Source organism: Megalobrama amblycephala, linkage group LG3 (assembly GCF_018812025.1).
Source record: "Megalobrama amblycephala isolate DHTTF-2021 linkage group LG3, ASM1881202v1, whole genome shotgun sequence".
NCBI classification, from domain to species: Eukaryota; Metazoa; Chordata; class Actinopteri; order Cypriniformes; family Xenocyprididae; genus Megalobrama; species Megalobrama amblycephala.
Genome location: NC_063046.1, coordinates 45760014 through 45768892, shown reverse-complemented (window position 1 = coordinate 45768892; position 8879 = coordinate 45760014).

The window sequence follows — 8879 nt, the reverse complement described above, 5'->3', positions numbered from 1 at the left end:
GAGCAGAAAGAGAAGTCGTCTTTAACTATTGTAAGGTAATGTTAATAATAAATAACGTTACAGAAAACAGTGTACATATAAGTGACTCTTAAGCGTGTTGGTTGTTGTTATATTATAAAAATGCCTGATTGATTTATGTTTCTTAAACGCTCAGTTGTTGTTCTTTCCATACCATATGATTGTTTTTGAGCACGTGCACACTTCTGTAGCTAACGTTAACTTGTGTTAATGTAACGTCAGAATTACGTTATGTGTATAAAACCTTTTCACCTAATAAAAGCTATCTACAGTATTGCTCAGTTTTATATTGCAACATCAATCTCTATAATATTTAATTTATCACCCAGCCATAGAAATAAAAAGTGATGATAATGCCTTGTTATATTTGGGAAGTATGATTTTCAGTGAATATTTATATTTGTATAAATGTTTGTGTATTTGGGTGGATTTTAACTTTTTTTCTTTTATATTTGCAGGATCAGTACAGTGGAAGCACAACTCCATATTGATGAGGTGGTGTTGCAAGATTTGTAGATGCCAAAAACCTTCTTGCTTTACTAAGGTACTTTTGTTGAAATACACATGATTTTCTAGGTGTTCACATTGAAGGTTTAGTTCACCTAAAAACGAAATTTTGTCATTATTTACTCACTCCTCATGTCATTCCACACCTGTAAAACCTTTGTTCATCTTCGGAACACAAATTAAGAAATTTTTGATGAAATCCGAGGGTATCTGATCCACACATAGGCCGTAACATCATTGCACCTTTTAAACATCCAGAAAGGTAGGTTTAAATGCATGATTTAAATAGTTAATGTGACTACAGTGGTTCAACCTTAATGTTATTAAGCGACAAGAATACTTTTTGTGCGCAAAAAAAAAAAAAACAAATCAACAATTTTAACCATTGTCATATGTAGTGAACTCCGTGCAGTCCTCCGATCCTGTGTCAGCTGTGCTGTGCTGCTCATGTGTTCAGCTAAGGCCAATACTGAGTTGGCATTCGTTTGTAAACAAGGAAGCCTGCACTGAGTTCACTACATATCACAACAGTTCAAATTGTTAATTTGTCAAATAGAATAACGTTTTTTTTTGTTGTTGTTTTTGGCACACAAAGTATTCTTGTCACTTCATAACATTAAGGTTGAACCACTGCAGTCACATGGACTATTTTAACAATGTTTTCAACTACCTTTCTGGACTTCAAAAGGTGCAATGACATTGCTGCCTGTGTGTGGATTACATACACTTGGATTTCATCAAAAATATCTTTGTATTCAGAAGATGAACGAAGGTCTTATGGGTATGGAACGACATTAGGGTGAGTAAATCATGACAGAATTTTCATTTTTGGGGTGAACTAACCGGATATAGTAATCAATCAATGTAATCACATCTTTTTTTTTACTCTTTCCCCAGTTAATTTTCTATTCCTCTAACAAAATGCTGTTTCGTGTGATCATCTCCCCAGAGAACATTCAAAAAGTTTGAGTTGATCCTGTTCCAGTTTCTATTGACGGCCTCAAGCTTGAACCTAAAAGCAGGCTCCAGCTGAAAGACACTTTTGACCTTCAATAAGAAGATGAAGACTTCCATGATTTCTGTAACCTTACATGTGTAGCTGATGTGTCGAAAGACAAGGTGACACTGAAAGTCCTTTTCACCCTCTTTCTAGATACATGGTCAGACTCCAGTTTAGACACTGCAATTTAAAGTGAATCATGATCTCCATCAACTTTTTTACCCAGCATCCATTCATAGCCATCTGCTGCCCGTTCGCAGCCATGGCCATGAAAGTTTGTGCTGTTCTATTAGAAGATATGGGCAAACTTAATATCCTAAGATTATATGACCAGTTCTGTCATGTTGAGTGAAATGAAAATGTTTTAACTTCCTACATGTTTTAAATTAGTACTGTTGAAGACTGTCACCCTGGCATCTTTGTTAAATTTGTAAATGTATTTATTTTTTATAGATCAGCAAAGAATTCACCTGTGTTAAAGGACCTGAGCAAAGTCCTTTTTTGAAGGCCTAGATGGTCATCTCTCGAAGCTGATGCAGTTATTCAGGTCAAAGCATTCCAGAAATGACTTCAATACTGGAGAGCCTTAATAAGGATGTGAGTCAGTTTATTTTAATGCAGTCTTTCTCTCCCCAAAATGACAATTATGTGATCATTTACTCACGTTCATGTTTGTCCAAACCTCTATGACCTTTTTTCTTCTATGGATCATAAAACTAGTGATAGTTATCTTCAAAAAATTTTAAAATGGGAAACATGACTCGGCCACTGCTTTTACTGCGTGTTGATTTGTCCTTTATAGAGCTTAACCTAGCCACTGTTCATTTTCATTGAATGGAATTAAGATATTAATATTTTTGCATGTTTTTGGAGTGGCATGTTGGTAAGTAAATGACAATTATCATCTTTGCTAAACTATCCTTTTAATTTCTTTAAAATGTTGTCACAACCCCAATGAATTTGAGGCAGGGGTGCTAAATCCTGCACCTGGGGAGCCAAGATCCTGCAGAGTTTAGCTTCAACCCCAGTTAAACACACCTACTACAGCTAATCAAGGTGTTCAGGATCACTACAAACTTACAGGCAGGTGTGTTGAACCAGGTTGGAGTTAAACTCTGCAGTATATTATTGGCCCTCCAAGAGCAGAATTAGACAACCCCTGATTTAAGTGGCATGAGCGTGTTACATACACTATTAAATCTTAATTTGGTGCTGAACAAAAATGTAACAAACAACAGTTTTTTTGCACCACATTACTGGTGATTAATTTTCAACCAAAGTATAAAAGTGTAAATGTGTAAATTTGAAGTAAATGTTTTTGTGGTTTTTATTTTTTTCTAAAAAGCATCAAAGACAGGGAGGGGGAGGAAAGGATAGGCAAATAAAGAAAAACAGAGGATTTAAAGAATAAAGCTGGTACTTTAACCATCCTATATTTTACAGACAACAAAGGATGAGGACAGCAGCATTGCTGGGCCTGCCATGGTACATGCGAGAGACTCAAAATTCATGAAGATATGCAAGGTAAGGAAAAATGTTAGGAAAAACATTGGGTCTCTTATAGGGTTAGTCCACCTAAAAATGAAAATTGTCATTAATTATTCACCCTCATGTTGTTCCACACCCGTAAGACCTTAGTTTATCTTCTGAACACAAATTAAGATATTTTTGATCAAATCCAATGGCTCAGTAAGGCCTGCATCGACAGCAAGATAATTAACACTTTCAAATAACTACTAAAGACATATGTAAAACTGTTCTTGTGACTACAGTGGTTCAACCTTAATGTTATGAAGCGACAAGAATACTTTTTGTGAGCCAAAAAACAAAATAACAACTTTATTCAACAATATCTAGTGAAGGGATATTGATAAAGATATTTCAAAACACTGCTTCATGAAGCTTCAAAGCTTTACAAATCTTTTGTTTTGAATCAGTGGTTCAGAGCGTGTATCAAACTGCCAAAGTCTAATGATTTCAGTTAACGAGGCTTTATTACGTTGTGTTTTGAAACATTTAGAAATGTCAATGGTTCACGTGACTTTGACAGTTTTATACACGCTCCGAACCACTGATTCGAAACAAAAGATTTGTAAAGCTTCAAGCTTCATGAAGCAGTGTTTTGAAATCATCCATCAGTATATATTGTTGAATAAATTTGTTATTTTGTTTTTTTGGCACACAAAAAGTATTCTTGTCACATTATAAGGTTCAACCACTGCAGTCACATGAACTGTTTTAAATAGGTCTTTAGTAGCTTTCTGGGCATCTGAAAGTGTTAATTATCTTGCTGTCAATGGAGGCTTCACTGAGCCATCGTATTTTATCAAAAAAATCTTAATTTGTGTTCTGAAGATGAACGAAGGTGTCTTAGAGTTGTGGAACGAAATGAGGGTGAGTAATTAATGACAATTTTAATTTTTGGGTGAACTAACCCTTTAATTTGCAGGGGTCTGGGGATTATATTTGTGTATTTGCTTTTAAGTAATAGTACCTTGTTTTCTTTACATTCTATAAAGCCCAGTGAGCGTGAAGAGGATTTGATCAAGGGTGTGGTGATTGGAATCCTAATGGTTGTGGGAAATGTGATGGAACCTCTCCCAGCGATCTACAATGACGTTGCCCTGGTGATTGAGGAAGAAGTGGTAATGCATCACCTTAGTGATATACCTAATGCTTTTCTGAACCTGATGGGCCTGGACTATTCAAACCTTGACTACCCAAAGGAATTAAAATTCACTTTTGAAGTGATACAGCACCCGTTTATAGGAGTGGGATCAGACTTTTGCACTGCAAGAGTTCACTCTTTGAAGAGGAGGTTGCTGCGATAAGATGGAAAACGAACAATCTTTTTTCCTTCTTGCTACTGTTTAAAGGAATAGTTCACCCAGAAAAATGAAAATTTGATGTTTATCTGCTTAACCCCAGCGCATCCAAGATGTAGGTGACTTTGTTTCTTCAGTAGAACACAAATGATGATTTTTAACTCCCAACGGTTGTGGTCTTTCAGTCGTATAATGGGTGTCAATGGGAACTCCATCTATAAGAGTCAAAAAAACACGACGGACAAATCCAAATTAAACCCTGTGGCTCGTGACGACACATTGATGTTCTAAGACATGAAACGATCAGTTTGTGTGAGAAACTGAACAGTATTTATATGATTTTTTACCTCTAAAACACTACTATGTCCAGCCTCGTTCAGCATCCGGTTAGTGAGGTCTGATTACGCTCTGCTTCAATGAGTGCAAGACATCACTTCCATTGTCAAAGCGTGAGACGTCACTTCCATCAGCAGAACACATTTTTTTGACCTCACCAACCGGATGCTCAACGCAGTTGGACATAGTGGTGTTTTAGAGGTAAAAAGTGATATAAATACTGTTTGTTTTCTCACACAAACTGATCGTTTTGTGTCTTAGGTCATCAATGTGTCGTCACGAGCCGCAGGGTTTAATTTGGATTTGTCTGTGCATGTTTTTTTTTAATCTTATAGATGGAGTTCCCATTGACATGCATTATACAACTGACAGACGGCAACGGTTGGAGTTCTACTTGTGTTCTACTGAAGAAACAAAGTCACCTACATCTTGGATGCCCTGGGGGTAAGCAGATAAACATCACATTTTCATTTTTTGGGTGAACTATCCTTTAATTGTTGTACTGTTTTAAAGTTTAAGAACATTGTTGTTTTAGATCTCATTGTTTTAGATGTAACATTGATATTCTTGGAATTTTTTAGGGCTACAACGATTAATCGCGATTAATCGTTTGCAAAATAAAATCAGTTTATATTATTCTGTGTTTACGTAATATATATATGTGTGTTCTGTGTATAATAATTATGTATATATAAATACACACACATTCATGTATATATTTAAGAAAAAATTATATATAAAATATTTGTTTATATGTAATATAAAATATAAATATATTTCTAATACATGCATATATTTCTAAACTTTATACCTGTATGTGTGTGTATTTATATATACATAATTATTCTACACAGAACACACACACATATATTACGTAAACACAGACTTTTATTTTGCAAACGATTAATCGCGATTAATCGTTGCAGCCCTAGAATTTTTTCAAACTGACTCTTTCTTGTTACCTTGTCCTGCTTACCCTTTCCTTCTCATGTTTCTACAATTGGGAATTAAAGACATGGTTTTTGAACAGTTTAATGTGAAGTTTTTAACGCAGCTGCTTGTGAATTCTTCATGTACACTTTTACCTGCAATGAAAATATCTGATAATGACAAGGAGAGTTATTTGTACTATTTTGGCTTAAAAATGGGTCTGATAGAGAAGTTTGCACGTGTTTGTGTGAGCTGTGTATATGTGAGGGTTTTTCTTGTGTAGCGTTTTTATATCTTTGCAAGAACTCTTTGTGTCTGTGTTTTTTGGATGCATTGTATGTTAAATAAAATAAATGTTGAGAGTTTCAATTTTGCATTTGTGTTGATTTCATGTATGTGGATCCAGATAGATATCCAGAACTTCTTGACAAACCAATGAAGTCCAGTAAACTCAAATAGTTAAGTTATAATGTTGAGGAAAAATTACTATTTTATGTCAGTTAGACTTAGTTCATGGTTGGGAAAACATGAAAAATTAAGTTCAACCAATATGTTTTTCAGTTGACTCAACTAACAATTCTAAATGCTCATTAATTGATATAGTATGTTGGCTCAATTTACTGCAAGTTATTTCAACAACTACATATAAGTTGAGTGAACTTAACACCTAATGTTGGCTAAACTTGACTAAGTCAATGCAATAAGATGACTTGACTAAGTCAAGTTGGGTCAACAAATCATTTTTTACAGTGCACATAAGCATAAAAATATAAACAGAACCAACCGAAAAGGTGTAGGCTGAAGCCATAGCTTATTACACCTACCCTTATTACAGCGTCACATACCCTCCAACTGATATTAGGTGTGCAATTCCATCATCACAATTTACAACATTTTACACATTACAATACACAACTTAAGCTTCTATCTTATAATTCATATATATTTTGGATTTGAACATTTTTTAAAACTGAAATATAGAGTTGCTTCTCTTAAATTTGTCAGTTAGACCGTTCCACAAATCAACCCCTTGAACTGAAATACAATTCTTTTTAACATTAGTTTTGACCACTGGTTTTTTAAACATATCCTTTCCTCTTAAATCATATTTACCTTCCTTAATTTCAAACAAACACAATATATTTGCTGGCATAATTTGTTTTTTTAACTTTGTACATAAACAAAGCTGTATTAAGACTAACTAAATCGTAAAATTTTAGTGCTTTAAATTTAAGAAATATTAATTTAGTTGATTCATTGAATGAGGAATAATTAACAATCCTAATAGCTTTTTTTTGCAAAGTAAATATAGATTTTGTATTTGACTTATAGCTAGAATAAAGAGGACAAGGACAACCCAAGTTGTTATCAGCGCTCAGTTCAGAAGCCTGCATCTCTGATGGTATGGGGTTGCATGAGTGCGTGTGGCATGGGCAGCTTACACATCTGGAAAGGCACCATCAATGCTGAAAGGTATATCCAAGTTCTAGAACAACATATGCTCCCATCCAGACATCGTCTCTTTCAGGGAAGACCTTGCATTTTCCAACATGACCATGCCAGACCACATACTGCATCAATTACAACATCATGGCTGCGTAGAAGAAGGATCCGGGTACTGAAATGGCCAGCCTGCAGTCCAGATCTTTCACCCATAGAAAACATTTGGCACATCATAAAGAGGAAGATGTGATAAAGAAGACCTAAGACAGTTGAGCAACTAGAAGCCTGTATTAGACAAGAATGGGACAACATTCCTATTCCTAAACTTGAGCAACTTGTCTCCTCAGTCCCCAGACGTTTGCAGACTGTTATAAAAAGAAGAGGGGATGCCACACAGTGGTAAACATGGCCTTGTCCCAACTTTTTTGAGATGTGTTGATGCCATGAAATTTAAAATCAACTTATTTTTCCCTTAAAATAATACATTTTCTCAGTTTAAACATTTGAAATGTCATCTATGTTGCATTCTGAATAAAATATTGAAATTTGAAACTTCCACATTATTGCATTCTGTTTTTATTCACAATTTGTACAGTGTCCCAACTTTTTTGGAATTGGGTTTGTAGATATTTTACATCATAACTTGTTTAAATATGGATATTTTTTTACACAAATGCATCACTTTGCTTCATAAGGCCTTTATTAACCCCAGAGCCTTGTGGAGTACGTTTATGATGGATGGATGTGGATGGATGCCTTTTCTTCAGCTCATACTCATTGATCCCGTTCACTGCCATTATAAAGCTTGGATGCGTCAATATATTTAATTAATATTTCTCTGATTATGTTCATCAGAAATTTTTTTTTTAAGTTATCACACAGTCATTATGCTATATATGCTGTAGTTTATTTATCAAGCGAGCACAACAACCACCCAGTAGAGCGTTACAGTAATCTGGCCTTACTACTAGTTACAGCAGCAAATAAACATGAATGAATAACAGAAGATACAGAACAACTAACTGAAATGAATCATATCTCATGTAATCTCTTAATCAGTGTTTTAACCGCAGAAATTAATAAAAAAAAGCTTGAGAACAATAATGTCACACAACTTCACATTTACCTCAGAAAAGATATTCAGTGACAATAAATTAGAGAGGAGCATTCTGATAAGTATATGAACTATATCACATATTCAATATTTATAATTATTTTTCTAACCTGTTGATGTCTTCATTATTTAATGAATGTTTGAATGAATCTGTCATGAAAACAGGTATTTAAAGGTTTATATTTCACCAAGGAATTGGAGTAGATAAACATATTTCATTAGAAGAATGCATTAAAGACTGCCCTAAATGTGCAATCAACTCCAGCAGATCTGTCTTTCTGCAAACTATGTGGACAAGATCTTTTTCTTAATTTTATTAAAGTAAACTGTACTCTTTTGCAGCAGTACTGACAGACTTTATTTAAAGACAGAGTCGTTGTTTGCTCAGTGAACCACTGTTTAATTAAAAATAAGAAGCAATTTTATGTTTTGTTTTGTTTCTTTTGTCCCCACTGTGAACCGAGACTTAAAAATCAAGATATTTCATTTTTGTGTTCCGTTACACTGTATTTCACTTCTGCTTCCGCTTGTTCCCTAATGTATGAATATCATTGACTCTGTGATTTGATTGAATAAATGTAAATGAAGCTGCTGTTCATGTTTTTAATGTTGTTTATTCACTAGTTTATTATTACTTGTATTATTTATAGAAAGTTCAGTGTTGTTTCTGTGCTCCACTGAAGAAACTCACACAGGTTTGAATGAA